The 16,061-nt window shown below is 38.0% G+C and overlaps 2 long non-coding RNA genes across 2 annotated transcripts; both read right to left on the bottom strand.

The window, feature by feature from the left end:
* Positions 1-8,514: 8,514 nt before the first annotated feature.
* On the bottom strand, positions 8,515-15,224 carry LOC149588632 (uncharacterized). The gene is made up of 4 exons (XR_016379949.1): positions 15,094-15,224; positions 11,392-11,438; positions 10,578-10,620; positions 8,515-10,510 (listed from the first exon to the last, which is right to left on the bottom strand). It is a non-coding gene; the product is annotated as an uncharacterized LOC149588632 (long non-coding RNA).
* On the bottom strand, positions 8,515-16,058 carry LOC149588631 (uncharacterized). The gene is made up of 2 exons (XR_016379948.1): positions 15,707-16,058; positions 8,515-9,851 (listed from the first exon to the last, which is right to left on the bottom strand). It is a non-coding gene; the product is annotated as an uncharacterized LOC149588631 (long non-coding RNA).
* Between the last annotated feature and the right edge of the window lie 3 nt (positions 16,059-16,061).

Here is a 16,061-nt window from a genome sequence, read left to right as displayed (position 1 = left end):
ACGATGCCTACATCATTAAGTTACGTCGTCAAAAGGACCTACCACCTACGTACCACCACCACCGGACGCTATCTTGATAATATATAAGTAAGGCTTAACGTAAGTTAGTTCCCTCTTTCGCGGAGACAGTTAAGTGGCAAAATTTGGAAGCTCAAAAAGTTGACGATCTTTTCAAAGATTTTTGAAAGATTCGGTTTTTTTCTTCATAGGCTCGACTATCATTTTGTTTACCATCGTGGGAATTTACGTAAGTACACTCGCGGTAGAGTGGCCATAAACTTTAGCCCCCCCCCCTTTAAAAATGGTGAAAATTTCAAATGGGACATAGGCCTATAGGTCAAAGGGCGAACAAATGGCACCCAAAAAGTGAGCTTTAATTATTCTTTGTATCATAAGTTTATAAGATATGTTCCATAAGTGTGTCACTGGTTAATGAGAGCTTGCCACGAAGTGACGTAGGTTAAACGTCATAGATTCTCGTAAAGCGACGCCTGGTTTTGGCGCTGTCAAAGGCTTAGTACAGACTAAATAGGAAGATGGACTGCAAAACCGAATGTAGTCAATTCTCGCTTCCATCGTTCTCGAACTATATAGCTCTCAGTAAGCCTCTAGCATCACGAAGTATAGCTAGTGCCATACTTATAACTTATAAACTTACGATTGTATGCCTAGTAATTTTATGAATTGCAAACTATAGAAATTACTTTCTGGATCTTCTTTTACGTTGATTGTCTAAAACGGGCAACTTCTTTACTACAACCCGAAAAATGTTTGGTTTAATCACTCGAGTGGTTTCTAAAAGGTTTAAAATTTCTTCTTCGTACTTGAGAAATGATGGAAGGAAAATGTTAAATTTCGTTACCAGAACTCCAAAATGTTAGGCCTAAATTTTCAAATTGATTTTGAGGGAAAGAAGCTTTTGGCTCGTCTTTCTTCAAAGCGGGTATTTAAGGGATTAAGAAAATGGATCAAACGATACATTCGAGGCTTATGGCTTTCAACACCCCCCCCCCCCCCGATATCTGACTCGATGGATACGGTAAGTATTTCAATATAAAACCCTCGGTTTCAACGTTTGTGGTAAACAAACCGTTATTTTTTTAAAAAAGACTCTTAAATTCATATACTTTTACCATAAGTTCGTAAAATATGTTCCATCCATAAGTTTGTCACTGGTAACTTAGAAACTGGAGCTTGTCACGAAATGAGTGACGTAGGTCATAGATTCTGGGTAAAGCGACGCCTGGTTTTGGCGCTGTCAAAGACATAGTAATGCTAGTAATGCAGACTAAATAGGACCTAGATGGACTACTAAACTAACCGAGTGTAGTACTTCAATTCTCGGTTGTCGTTCTCCCTCGAACTAGCTGGAGCTGTAAAGTCTCTAGCATTACGAAGTATAGTGTAAGCGATAAAATAATAATAAGTTTATAAGATATGTTCCATAAGTATGACACTTCCTATACTTCGTAATTCTAGAGACTTACTGAGTTTGCAGTCCATCTTCCTGTTTAGTCTGTACTAAGCCTTTGACAGCGCCTCACCAGACGTCGCTTTTACGAGAATCTATGACGTTTCATCTACGTCACTTTATGACAAGCTCTCAGTAACCACTGACAAACTTATGGAACATATCTTATGAATAATAGATAATCAGACCAAGTAAAAAAATAGGTAATAGGCCAAGCTAGATTAAGATTTACAAGTAAAAAATATGTTAGCCTACTGATAAGAGTTTTCGTATATAAAAGTATTTTAACTTAACAACCGACTTATAATGATTTTAGTACTAACTAACGCGAGTGCTAAGTCGAAATAGAACACACTCGACGCTTACAATAGGTAGAACCATACTTATGGCTATCCATAAGTATATTATAAACTTACGCTTTTACTTCTTGGCGATATGAGAGCCTTTTAGTCCATTTATTTTGTCGGAGCTTTCTTTCATTGGGATTAATTTACGCTGTAGAGATAAAAGATAAAATAATAATTTTCTTCGCCGTTGTTCGTCTTCCTTCATCTCTCTTAAACATTTAACGGCTTAAATTTTCACAGAAATCATCCCTTGTTTAAAAGACGCTAAAGAAAACATTCTTTCCCTTTGTGGAACTTAATTCCTCCCTCCCCTTTCTCCTCTATTCTAATTAGTTTTCAATTTTAAGCGTCGACTCCCGGAGGAATCCGTTAAAGATCGCTCTAATGCCGTTTTCTATCGCTTGCTAACTATACGCCACTGTGCTGGAGCAATATATCCCAAAGTCCGTAAGACCTGATACTGTTTTTAATGTATAAGGATGCTTTTTGAATAATTTGATGTAACTCTTTTAGTATTATTTTTAGCCATTCATCGAATGATCGCCATGATGTTTCTGGCCGGGAGTTGTAAGCCAAGCGTCTGGGCGACAAAGTTGGAGGAAATACGAGACGTGTCGGTGATCCTACCATATAGGTGCCGACTGCCCTCTGTCCGACGGTGATGGCTTGACCCCACCAAACTAAACCCCCTTTTTCCCCTGATTAATCAAGTCTAACCATAAGTTCATAAGATATGTTGGTCATAAGTTTGTCACTGGTAACTTAGAAACTGGAGCTTGTCATGAAGTGATTGAAGTAGGTCCTAGATTCGAGGTAAAGCGAAGACGCCTGGTTTTGGCGCTGTCAAAGGCTTAGTAATGCGGACTAAATAGGAGAAGATGGAAGTCCTGCAAAACTAACAGAGTGTAGTTACTCAATTCTCGCTTCCGTCGCTCTGCTAGAACTAGCTCGAGCTGTAAGTCTCTAGCATTACGAACTTGTATAGGTAGCGTCATACTTATGGTAGGAACATATCTTATAAACTTATGGTCTGGGTAATGGCATCCTTGCCGCCTTTGCCGGGGTCCTAATTTGCATTGAAACTCTTGATAAAAGAAAAAATTATTTTCCTTTTTAGGCGAAACATTGCGTAAATACGGTATTGATCTGTATTGTTAATCTAAATTGGTTTTAACATCGAATGGAAGGAATATTAGTTGAGCTATTTGTCCATAAAATTTATTTCGTTGTCCGTAATTTGATGGGTCCCTTATCTTTTAGAAACGCGATAGTGATCCTTACGTAAAGGGGAGGTGGTCCGATATTTGAGGCGTGAAATTACCTTGTTAGAATGACGATTATACTACGTATTGTTACCCCTTTGAAGCCAGTTGTTCCTTTTATTTCCAAGTTTCTTCGCTATTAAAAACTAAATTAATTCGGGAACGTTACCAGTATTCTGGAGCCCAAAGCCAATGTCAGAATTAGTCCGAGTTTGCGCCAACGAACGATGGATTTCAACGGCCGGAATTTAATAATCGACGCGCGTGTAGAGCAAATTCGGGCTGATTATGATTGTTTGAGAATTTTTACGAGCTTCGTAAAAGCGAGATAAGAGCCGTGTTGTAAAAATGAACAAAGCGGTTCTCTTTTAACAATAACTATTAAATTTTTAGGGTCATTCTCCCTTATAAACATTTAATAATTACGGACTAGGCGAACCAGGCCCTCCTCTACTATAAAGTTGATACCCCTTAAAAGTCATTCCCAAAGTTTTAAGGAATAATTTTTACAAGATATATCAAAACCCTTTTTACCAGTTTTGACGTTGGACGGGTCGTTCTAAGTGTTGTACGAAAGTGGGGGTGGTTCTTACTTCGAATTACGAGCTTCCGATTACGTCGTGATTTTTACGAGAGTTTAATTAAGTTTGTCGACAAGATAAAGCTCGAGCAAAGTTTGCCAAAAATGAGGGGAAAGGGTTTTAACTTCTCGAAGTGGATTAGCGCTAGCGTTAGTTAGTTATTTTGACAACAAAAACACGGTGGAACGAAGGATCATAGCGGCTTGAAATAAAGGATGAGAAAATTGGTGTTTGTTTAACTTGGAGAGCGCCGAGAGCCTAAAAGGGTTAAAAGATTTTCCCACTTACAGCGAAAGTTATTTTTACTCAATATATCGACCACGCAAATCCGTTAAGAAAACAAACTGGTGCGGTGCTAAGAAAACTAATCCCGCTTCCTCGAAAATTGCAAGCTCCGATTCAATTTTTTCCTTTTTTATTGGTAAGTGGATACTCGTAATCAAATTTTCTCAGGTAAACTTTGAATTAAGAGGAAAGCCGGGATTTCAACTTCATTATGGCAATGTTTTACGTCAGTCAATGTACGTGAATCTAATTCCATTAATTACTTCTAGAGAAAACAACACGAAGGTTATTTCCCTGGCTACAGGCGGTGGGAGGCTAGCAGACTCGCGTTGCGCCTCTAGTGGTGCTTCTTGGCGCGAAGGAAATAACCCAAGAAGGCTGTTCATTTCTTAGGTAACGTGTTTTTGTGTATTATTGTTAGGTAACGTGTTTTTGTGTATTATTGTTAGGTAACGTGTTTTTGTGTATTATTGTTAGGTAACGTGTTTTTGTGTATTATTGTTAGGTAACGTGTTTTTGTGTATTATTGTTAGGTAACGTGTTTTTCTGTATTATTGTTAGGTAACGTCTTTTATTTGTGTTTTTCTGTATTATTGTTAGGTAACGTCTTTTATTTGTGTTTTTATTTTATATTGATAGTTAACATGTTTTATGGTTTTCATTTTATATTGATAGTTAACATGTTTTATCGTTATTTTGTGTTTTAGTTAGGGTGTTTTATCTTAGTTTTACTGTAATTTAGGGTGTTTTATTGTACTTAAGGGTGTTTTATTGTAGTTTTAGTGTATTTTAGGCGTTTTATTGTAGTTTTAGTGTATGTTAGGCGTTTTATTGTAGTTTTAGTGTATTTTAGGGCGTTTTCTTGTAGTTTTAGTGTATTTTCGGGCGTTTTATTGTTATTTTTTAGTGTATTTTAGGGGGTTTTAATCTAGTTTTAGTGCGTTATTTTGTAGTTTTAGTGTTATTTAGGGTGTTTAATCTTAGTTTTACTGTAATTTAGGGTGTTTTATTGTACTTAAGGGTGTTTTATTGTAGCTTTAGTGTATTTTAGGCGTTTTATTGTAGTTTTAGTGTATTTTAGGGCGTTTTCTTGTTATTTTAGTGTATTTTAGGGCGTTTCATTGTAGTTTTAGTTTATTTTAGGGCGTGTTATGTTAGTTTTAGTGTATTTTAGCCGTTTTATTGTAGTTTTAGTGTATTTTAGGGCGTTTTATTGTAGTTTTACTGTTCTTTAGGGTAATTAATTGTAGTTTTAGTGTATTTTTCAGGATGTTTTATGTTGTACATAAGCTTTCAGTAGTAATACTTCTCAAGTAAGAGAAAGTATGTTAAAGTGTTTTCGAACTTTTATTTATTAGAAAATTTTGATTTGTTTGTTTAATCAAATCGTTCGTGTTCAAGCATTATTATTTGCCGATTCAAGCAAATTAATTGCTTGGAAGAACTAATTCATTTATTTATTTATTATAATTTCAGGTGTTCGGTTTTGTTTCAAACGTTCCAGGCAATTGCGGCGTTACTTGATTCCTTGTTATTGTGAGTTCTTCATTTATTTCACGATTTCGCCAAAGAGTTCGGAATTTCCGCTTTGATTTCGTAATTTATTGATTTCTTCAAAGATTTCGCGAGAAGCGTACGGTATTTCGTGTAAATGTCGGACAATATATAATTTAAAAGTGAGATTGAAGTAGTTTTTAGTGTCACCGAGGGGCTAAACACTCGATCATTCTGGCCTTAGTGACTTTACGCACTTCCTATCTGAACGCAAAAGCATAATGCTACGTTTTGCCACCCTAACAACCTCGTTTTCCACCGTAATGCTCAGTAGGATATTCGCGTGGAAAAACAGTGGAAATTCTATAAGTCGATTAAAATTTGTTAATAATTGAAATTTTCTTATTATTTTCAGTACCTGGACTCAACACTCGGAAGTTACGCGTTTATAAAAATATTCTTATTATTATCGATATTAATCTTTTTAATAAAATCTAATGTATCAATGAAATATATTTCAAAATAAAAACTTGCATTAATATTTATAAAATATTATTTGATAAAATAATTTTTATTTAAAAGCTTACTAATTATAGTTATGGCTATGTTATAGAAACTTGATTGGTACCTTCTGAATGTAAGCGGAAGTATATATACTTTTTTTTTTTCGAGAAAGGTGTACCACAATGCGGGGTCATTGTTACATGATTCTTCCCAACATCAGGACATTTGGAAAAAGGTTACTAAACCGAATGACATACCCCACAAATGGTTCCATCATGATTACAATTGCTATTAGCCCTTAACTATTTGCCAAGGCGCGCCTGTGGATTTTTGTCCCACGTCAAGACGAGGTTTGTGGGTTATAGAATTCAGCCCACGTAGGTGCCATGCCCATCTGAAGTTTGATGAGACCAAACACCGATGGGAAACACCGGGTGCTTTTGCAGCTAGTTAAAGTATAAGATCCACTATATTAAAGCGCTTTCTCAATATAACAGAACGGGTGATGAATGATTACACATTTTTGAAAAGTACTATTAATTTTTAATAAATCCGAATGTATCTGATGGAATATATTTCGAAATAAAATATTGCATTAATATTTATAAGTCTGCCTGATAAATTTATTTTTACTTGTAAGCTTACTAATTATAGTTAGTTGCTAAGGTATAGAAACTTGATTCATACCTCTGAATTAGAGTATGATTAAAGTGCTTGCTCAACATAGTAGAGCCGTCAGTCGAGTATGAATATTTTGAATACAGTTTCAAAGTTATAATGAATGATTTTATTCGAAGTGCATTGCACCAAGAAGTTATATCTAGTATCTCAGATCTGAGATACTGATATAACTTCTTGATTGCACTGAAGCGTGTCGTAACAGCCACGTAAAACAAACAAACTAATGCTTTAACTAGTGCTGGTTACATAACTGTGTGTTTGCTTATGTGTGTGGTAGTGAACGGATTAAAGGTTGCGTCTGGATTACGAGTAATTATCGAGGGGCTACTCACTAAAAACTCGTTAGTGATTTTAAACGGGATAGGGATTTGGGGTTACTTAGGGCTATGGGTTATTATTATTATTAATATTAACGGATAATTAAGCATTAACACATTTGCCACTAGGGGCGCTGTATACGTAGTTACGTATTTACTGACATCTAAAACATGATAAAATTCTGCTAGACATTCGTGTAAGCAATAGATAGTTCATAAATTGCCGCTAGGGGCGCTGTATACCTAGTTACGTATTTACTGACATCTAAAACATGGTAAAATTCTGCTAGACATTCGTGTAAGCAATAGATAGTTCATAAATTGCCGCTAGGGGCGCTGTGTACGTAGTTACGTATTTACTGACATCTAAAACATGATAAAATTCTGCTAGACATTCGTGCAAGCAATAGATAGTTCATAAATTGCCGCTAGGGGCGCTGTGAACGTAGTTACGTATTTACTGACATCTAAAGCATGGTAAATTTTTGCTATGACGTCATATCCGGTGACGTGGCCAACGACGTAATATCCGGTGACGTGACCAATGACGTCAAATCCGATGACGTGATCAATGACGTCATATCCGGTGACGTGTCATGACGTCATATCCGGTGGCGTCACCTATGACGTCATATCCGGTGACGTCACCTATGACGTCATCCGGTGACGTCACCTATGACGTCAACGAGGTAATTGACTTGTGACGTCACGACAGATGTTAATGGTAATAGGTAATGATTGTCCATTCAGTTTACCTAGCCTTCATTCATTTAGGCCTAGCGTTCATTCATTTAGTAGGCCTAGCGGTGTTCAGCTATTTGAATTTCATGCCTGGGATATTTTTTTTTTTTTTTTTTTTTTTGAGGTTTCAATGCGAAGTGGGCTCTTACGTCCGCGGCAAGGATGCGATTATTCAGGGTTCAGTATGTGTGTAAGCAGGGGAAGGAAATGAGGTTTACTTGGGAGGTGACGGACGGGGTGTGGGGGTCAAGTCACCTCCGGCGGACACGGGGCAGTCGGCACCTATAGGGTAGGATCGCCGACATGTGTCGTATTCCCTCAAACTTTGCCGCCCAGACGCTTGGCTTACAGGAGTGCGCCACACTCCCGGCATGCCTGGGATATGGCGCACCCGAGTCCGCGCATAGGAGCTTTTAGCGCCACCGCAACGTTGGAAATTTACTTAGTTGATCGTTCGAGTCAGCCGGCTCATTTGATGCCTGGAAGCCGTCGAGGAAAGTCGCCTGGAAAAACCTCTCCCGTTCAGCTGATCGATACGGGTCATGCAGTTCATTCGTTCCCGCAAGCCGTCGAGGAAAGTCGCTTGGAAAAACCTCTCCCGATCGTGACCCCGGCTTTTGAAGTTGAATCTTGATCGTTCCGCCATTTCGCTGATCGTTCTTCCCGAGGATGCAAGCTGAATTCGAAGCTCTTCAACGTACTTGGCGGCCATTGCTTGGCCTCGTGGTGCTTTAACAGTCCGTAAGCCTAACTTTATAATAATCCAAACTCATCTAGCCCCCCTTAAATTATTTATTTTATTTCAAGTGCTTAAATTAATTAAGTAGTGTTAAATGTTAGTGAATTTTATTTATTTATTACAAATCAAGTACCACAAATAAAATTTTACAACGAGATGCTGTACAAGAGAGAATCCCTTAATAATTAGTTTAGGGCCTATTATTAGCTATTTAAAGGGGTACGTAATTAATTTAGATATAACGCGACAGATTTTCGGAGATCAGGTCCCGCCGAGAGAATTTTAGAACACGAGGCCAGGTGCCCTAAGCCTAAATTAAGCCTTGTCCCATTTAAAGCCTAGTTATTTACGGGGTCTGTCTGTGGGAATAGTTTTAAAATAAATAGCGGGTTTTCCTAAAATTAGATTAGGGGCTATTGTTAATTAATTTAGAGACAAAACGTCAGTTTCTAAAATAAAGTTCCGCAGAGAGAATTTTAAGACACGTGGACAGTTGCCCTAAGCCTTTTCCAATTTAAACCCTAGTTATTTACGGGGTCTGTCTGTGGGAATAGTTTTAAAATAAATAGTTAGCAGGTTTTTCTAAAATTGGTTTAGGGGCTATTGTTAATTAATTTGGAGACAAAGCGACAGATTTTCGAAAATCAACTTCCGCAGAGATAATTTTAAGACACGAGGACAGTTGCCCTAAGCCTAAGTTAAGCCTTGTCCCATTTAGACTCAAGTTATTATTTATGGGTTCTACCTGTGGCAATAGTTTTAAATAAATAAATGGCAGCTTTTAATAAACTTAATTTAGGGGATATTTTAAATTATGAAGCTATTATAAGGGGCACGCAATTAAATTTAAATAAATGGCAGTTTTCCTAAAATTAGTAGGGGATATTTTAAATTATTTTCATTATTAAATTACATAATTTAATTTAAAATTAAATGTAAGGTTTTCCTAAAATTATTTTCTATTCAATTATGGTAAATAATTAGTTAGCCAGAGTATTTAATTATTTAAGGGTGGGAATCAACGGTAGTCAAGCCTTCTTTATTCAGGGTGGCAATTAGTCGGTGGTAATTGGTCTTTCTCTCTAAATTTAGTAGCCAGTTTTTTAATTAAGGACCACCCAAAAGTAGGCAATAGTTTAAGATGTGTTATTAATATGTTTTCATTTATAGATGCAGCTGATATTCTTGGATTTTCTGTGTCTGGTCATTATATGATGTATCTTTCCCGATAACTGGCGATCCCGAGACTTATCATTCCTGATGACATCCTTTGTTGGATTAACGTTGCACGATGACATCCGCTGTTCTGGACTTGCTATGTATCATTCCCAATGACAAGCTTTGTTGGATTCCGTTACACGATGTTTTCTTCCGGATTTGGCAATCTCTCTCAACATTCGAGTCGAAGTTACGGAGAAAATCATCGAAGCTAGAAGACACAAAATTCAACTTCTTTACTTGAAAATTTTACATGTAACCACTTATTTTAGTTTTTTTGCTTGCCATTTTATATGTAACTACTTATTATTTTTTTCGCGTTCAAACTTTAACTTATATAACTCTTTAATAATTTTTTTGTTCGAAATTTTTGTAAACACTTGGTTTTTTTGTTTCTTATTGAATAAATTTTGCCTTAAACCTCGTTCTTTCTTTTCTTTAAATTTTTCCGATACTAGACTTGGCTTCAATTTTTTAATGTCTGGACTTAGGGGTTTTTTTTTGACCCCTTTTAGGCTTATTTTTTAATAAAACAGAACAAAAAACCGGTTAAAAAATTTTTTTACAAAAAAAAATAAAAAAATTATTAAAAAAACAATAAAAAAAAGCATAAAAAAGGTCAAAAAAAACGTTATAAGTAAATCGATTGATTTTTTTGAACCTAGTCTAATAACGAAACTTTTTATTGAACACAAGTTACCAGGCCTAACGTCAGGCCTGCGGGCCCAAATTTAAATTTAACAAGTCCCTGTTCAATTCGGGAAGCATTAAATTTAAACTTAGGCCCGCTGTGGAGCCCCCAAAACCAGGAAACTTCGTCCTTAGCATGGGATTTCCAATGAAAGTCCACTCGCTGACGTCCACTTGTTCCTGCGCAAGAAAAATTCATATTAAAATTTGGAAAAAAATGCCACACGAATAACATCAAATTAATTACCTTAAAACGAAAATCCACTCGAGTATTCTCGCATGATGCGACGCTAAAGGTTCCGGCATAAGACAAATGAGTATTATTTCACAAATGGCACACTCGTAACATTAATAGGGAAAGAATACCATAGAAAGCTAAGCCTCGCCTTAAATCCGCTTAAAATCGTGTTTACTTTTAAAGGAGAAAGCGTATAAGCAACCTTCTACCTTAAACCTAAATCAGAAATTTATTTAGATCCTACAAAACTCCCTCAACGAGTTGCCAAACGCTTTTCCTCAAAAAGTATAATTAAAACCATAAACTTGATATCTTAATACCGCAAAGGGAATCTCACCTATTGAAATCCTGATTACGCGTTCATTATTCTTAAAAGGGAGGGCTATGACCAGTGTTCACCTATTCCATAAGTAAGATTTTATTTATGTCCTGGCGAAAAGCAAAATCCCTAAAAATTAAAGGACACAGCGCTTCCCTTCTAACAATAAATAGAATAATAAATAATAAACTAAATACCCTAATAATAGCTTCACAGGCTGTCTAAATAGTTTTGCTAGTGAGATTCCCTTTCAACGGATAAAATCAAAGTGTAGGCCCGAATTAAGAATGGAATTGTCCTGTTAATATTGCTATAATTACTATTAATAAGACTTAATTATTGCACTAAGGGCCTAAAATGTTTCACACGCTGTCTAAATAGTTTTTGTAAAGAGATTCAGTTTCAACGGATCAAAATCTAAGTGTATACCCTTATTAAAAATGGAATTGTACTGGGTTTATTGACCTGATTAATATTGCATGCCATTTGTGAAATAATACTCACTCGTTCTAGAATCCAACATAAATTGTTCCTTTGGAAACGCATGATAGCTATAAAAAATAAAATTCAAACAATCAAATACAAATTAAAATTATTATCAGCTTAGCTTAAATGGTACAAGTATTTTCAGGGCCGGATTAAGCAATTTTGCACAAGGCGGCCGAAATAATGCGCGCCCCTTAAGTCGAAAAAACAAAAGGAACAGCAAATGTTGCTAAGGGGGGAATAGTTTAACTCAGTGTGCCCCCAACAAGCGTTGCGCCCCCTCTTTAATCCGGCCCTGACTAAAACATACTCAAAGGGCATCTCCCTATCTCTGGTAGAACCAGAGTTATGAACCTTCAAAGTTGGGTGTAATGCTATTTCTATGGAGGGTCTGTTTATGAACATTTTGCTGAATTTTTTTGGCTCCGTTTATTTGTTGTCGAGCTAGGGCCTTGAAAGGCCATTCAGCTCCAAAAAACCAAAAATAAATAAATGTACAAGTGGTTGAAATACAAAATTAACATTATGAACATTAAAAACTATGAATAAATGACTAGGGGAGATATTTTTGCGTTCCTTAAGGGATTAAAGGCGAAGATGGGATTTTAATTGAAGTTTAAATTGACTAACTGAGGGGGCTGATACTATCTGGTCAGGAAGAGAATTCCACAGAGGGACAGTGCGTCGGAAAAAGGAGTCGCGCAATAAGTTAGTGCGAGAAGGATGGGGGAAAAGCATTCGACTGTGGCCCCTTGTGCCCTTAGTATGAGTGCGAAAAGCAAAATAGGGTTGGGTGGGTAGGCTTAAAATTTTGAAGAGGCTAATTAGATCTAAATAAGAGCGACGAAGGGAGAGGGGGGGGGGACCAACCTAATGCTGAAAGTCTAGAAAGAATGGGGAATACGGGAAGCCCTTCGCAGGACATTATCGAGCGCAGATACATCCCGAATAGCATGAGGATTGAGGATTCCAAATCTGGCTACCAAATTCAAGGACAGGACGGACATAACATTGAAATATTCGTGTTAAAGTGGCTGGGGAAATACCAGGGAAGTTTGCCTTTATAACGGATAAAAGACCATTTGCGCGCCCACAGGTTCTAAAAATATGAGAGCGAAAGGAAAGATTATGGGCAATGATTAGACCTAGATCGCGACATTCATTAACTCTCGTAATATTGTTACCGTTAAGGTAATAAGGTGAGGGATAATTAGTGTCAATGGGGTGACGCTGCAGAACTAGGACCTGAGATTTATCGCTATTGAAATTAAGTCCGTTTAGAGCTGACCAAACCTCAAGAGACTGTAGGTCTTGTTGGAGAATGGCCACATCATCGTAAGAGTTAATCACTCGGTAAAGTTTAAGATCATCCGCGTAAAGCCGAGGGGAGGAGGACAAGGAATTAGGTAAGTCATTGATATACAAAACAAAAAGTAAAGGGCCTAAAACACCGCCTTGCGGAACCCCACTAAGGACCGGGAGATAGTCGCTCAAGGTCTGGCCAACCCTATCAGCCCGAGTCCTACCAAGTAGATAACTTTCTACCCAACTGATAATATTGTGACGAAGGCCATAGGACTTAAGTTTGGATAAGAGACGGGAGTGTGGGACGGAGTCGAATGCTTTCGCAATGTCCAAGTAAACAATGTCAAGCCGTTTTCCAGCGTCAAGGGCGTGTAGCCACGCGTGCATAGCTGATAAGAGATTTGTTTCAACTGATCTGTTATTAAGAAAGCCGTGTTGGTATTCGCTAAGATAGGGGTTGACGTGGCGCAATATAGCCAGTCTGATACACTTCTCGAGTACTTTACAAATCGAGGAGGTTAAACTAATTGGACGATAATTAACTGGATCAGATTTATCACCTTTGCCCTTATAAATAGGGGTGACATGAGCGACACGCCATTCAGGGAGAGTTAATGCCGCACTACAGTTCTTAAGGAGTCTGTTAGGTATACCATCTGGACCAGAGGCACTTTTCACATCTAAGAGTTTGAGGGTTTGACGGACTTCAATAAAAGTGGGTAAGTACTCCTCCATCACTGGGGCCTGGGGAAGACTTGACGGGGCGAGGAGACCGACTTGGAAGGAGTTAAAGTTCTTCACTAGGGAGTTACTAAAGATATTGCGCCATTTCAAAGTCTGAATCAGTTTTTGAACCGTTAGGTAGGCGGATTCCGAGTCGAGAGGGAAGAGACCTAATTCGAGTGCGCACGAATCGGTAGAATGCTCGAGGATTATGATTAATGTTAGAGAGTTGCCGGCGCTGCATCCGTGACCGAAAATATGAAATGGAGCTACGAACTCGTCTAACTTGTGCTTTGTATCTCTAGTAGAACCAGAGTTGGGTGTAATGCTATTCCTATGGAGGGGGTATGTTTGTGAACACTTTCCTCAATTACTTGGCCCCTGCTTGTCTTAATCCCAAGTCCTAAGTATGGTTGTATAGGGGGGGGGACAAATAGGACTATAACGTACCCAAAGGACATCCCCGTATCTCTAGTAGAACCAGAGTTATGAACCTCCAAAGTATAGCGTAATGCTATTACTATGGGGGGGGGTCTATGTTTGTGAACACTTTCCTCAATTACTCGGCCCCTGTTTACTCGATCCCCAAGTTTTTAGTATGGTTGGATGAGGAACTCAATGCGCCCCCAACAAGCCTGGGGCCCCCTTAATCCAGCCCTGATTATTTTGAACAACATTAGTTTTACTTTGAAACAAATCATGTAATGTAACTACAAAAATAAATATTAATACGGTTTAGGGTCAATCTTGAAATATCAATTAAATAATCACTTTGAATTACTTTTAAACCGACTGAAAAGATTGAATAGTAAAACCAGGAATAAATGCAACGCGCAATTAATAAGATTAATTTCAAATATTTAGAATAAGTACGACATAAATGTGAATCACTAATACTGTGTGCCCTTTTACCACAACTCCACAAAATAAACTAAGGCTATGTTTTCTACAAACAAAGGTCGTAATTAACAAACCTATTTACCACTTTTTTAGCTCCTGTGGGGGAATGTCGAGCTAGGGTTCATGAGAAAACCTTACAGCTCCGAAGAACATAGAGGCACATACGGGGGGCATTATAGTTTGAGGTACTGTTTCAGTTCGGGTGATTTTAACTTCAGAGGGAAGTGAATTCCAAATGGGGACCGATCTACGGAGAAAGGAGTGCTTAAGCTGGTTTTTACGGGCATATCGGTGGAATAATTTTCTACCATGACCCCTTGTGGAAGCGATAGAGGGGGCATAATAATAATAATAATCTAAGCTTTGTCTACGAATGGATTTAAACACTAAGCCTGTGGCTTATTTACGGGTGGGTCCATTTACAATGCAATGCATAGAGGGGTGGTGGCTAACCCCATATGCCACAGCTAACCTACAGCGCACTATACTAACTATTACCGTTAACCTCAGCAAGTTTTGATGGAAAGGAGAAAAATAAGTTTGATTGGGGGAGTTTAAGATCATTTTGAACTAGCTTAATAGGTCAAAATATTTGCGACGCGTTGTTAGGGAAGACCAACCAAGAATACAAAGTCGTACTTCCTTTGGTAGGTGTCGGAGTCTAGTTGGGATTCGGGAGAGACAACCCTGGATCGATAGCGGAATGGGGGTAACGCTTAATTGCCATTCGGTTGCGATGAAACTTTGGTATTTAATCTAAATTAACCCTTAATATAGAAACAAAATATTTACCTGGAAAGATCTCCGTAGCCACCACTGAAAGACTGCAACCATGGAAGAAAGTATGGAAGGCCGACTCAGCCCTTTTTTTGAAAGGTGACCGGTAGCCCTGCATACTACAGCGCCCCTAGCTGTCATACTGAAAACAAACATGGCGGCGTCCTTATTTAATGTATTTTCTTTTGGTGAAAAGGGTGGGTTTATTAACGGGATGGCGGGGAATTTGAAATTTTAAAAATCCCGCCTTTTTTGACAGCCTGGAAACTGTCGCTTTCAGTATGACGGACAGAGGGCGAACCCGTCGCTATTTTTAAACCACCTTTCACAGCTCAAAGGGGGAGTCGGCCTTCCATACTTTCTTCCATGCTGCAACTCCCAAAAACACTAGGATACTAAGCCTTGGTCGTAGTGCGTCAATGTGTTGTGAATGCGGCCATGCGGGATGATCATGCCGGCCCCCAAAAGACCAAGGGTAATAAGCCTTGGTCGTAGTGTGCCAACGTATTTGGCACGGTTAAGCATAAATTTTCCACTTGCGACGATTAATTTTCGATCGGTTGCGATAAAAACATTGGTATTTAATCCAAATTAACCCTTAAAATATAAATAAAATCAAAATATTTACCAGCAAAGATCGGACAGAAATTCGCAGCAGCCAGTTGTCTCGGAAAACGCCCCCAAAAAGAACCCAGAATGAAAATGCTTATTGCTTGCAAACATGGACCGCTAGATGGCGCTGCTGAAGTTAGGCAGTGGCAGACTTCGAAATATGGCGGGAGCGTGCGTTTCAATTTTTTGTTTCTCTTTTCTAATATAACTAATAATTTAGTTAATTGTAATTTAACAATGTCTTCTAAACAGCCCAAAACACTATTCTCCACTTTTAAAAAGTGGTACCGGAGTTTATGGATTCCTGCAGCTGGAAAAACCACCCTATAAACATGTTTGTCTAATAGGTTGAAACTTGAAACATAAGTTTA

The sequence above is a fragment of the Phalangium opilio genome, unplaced genomic scaffold (genome assembly GCF_054372755.1).
Source record: "Phalangium opilio isolate 3A_F unplaced genomic scaffold, DU_Popi_V2 ptg000540l_1, whole genome shotgun sequence".
NCBI classification, from domain to species: Eukaryota; Metazoa; Arthropoda; class Arachnida; order Opiliones; family Phalangiidae; genus Phalangium; species Phalangium opilio.
The sequence above is the reverse complement of the archived record's forward strand: the minus strand, read 5'-3'. Positions and strand labels throughout refer to the sequence as shown.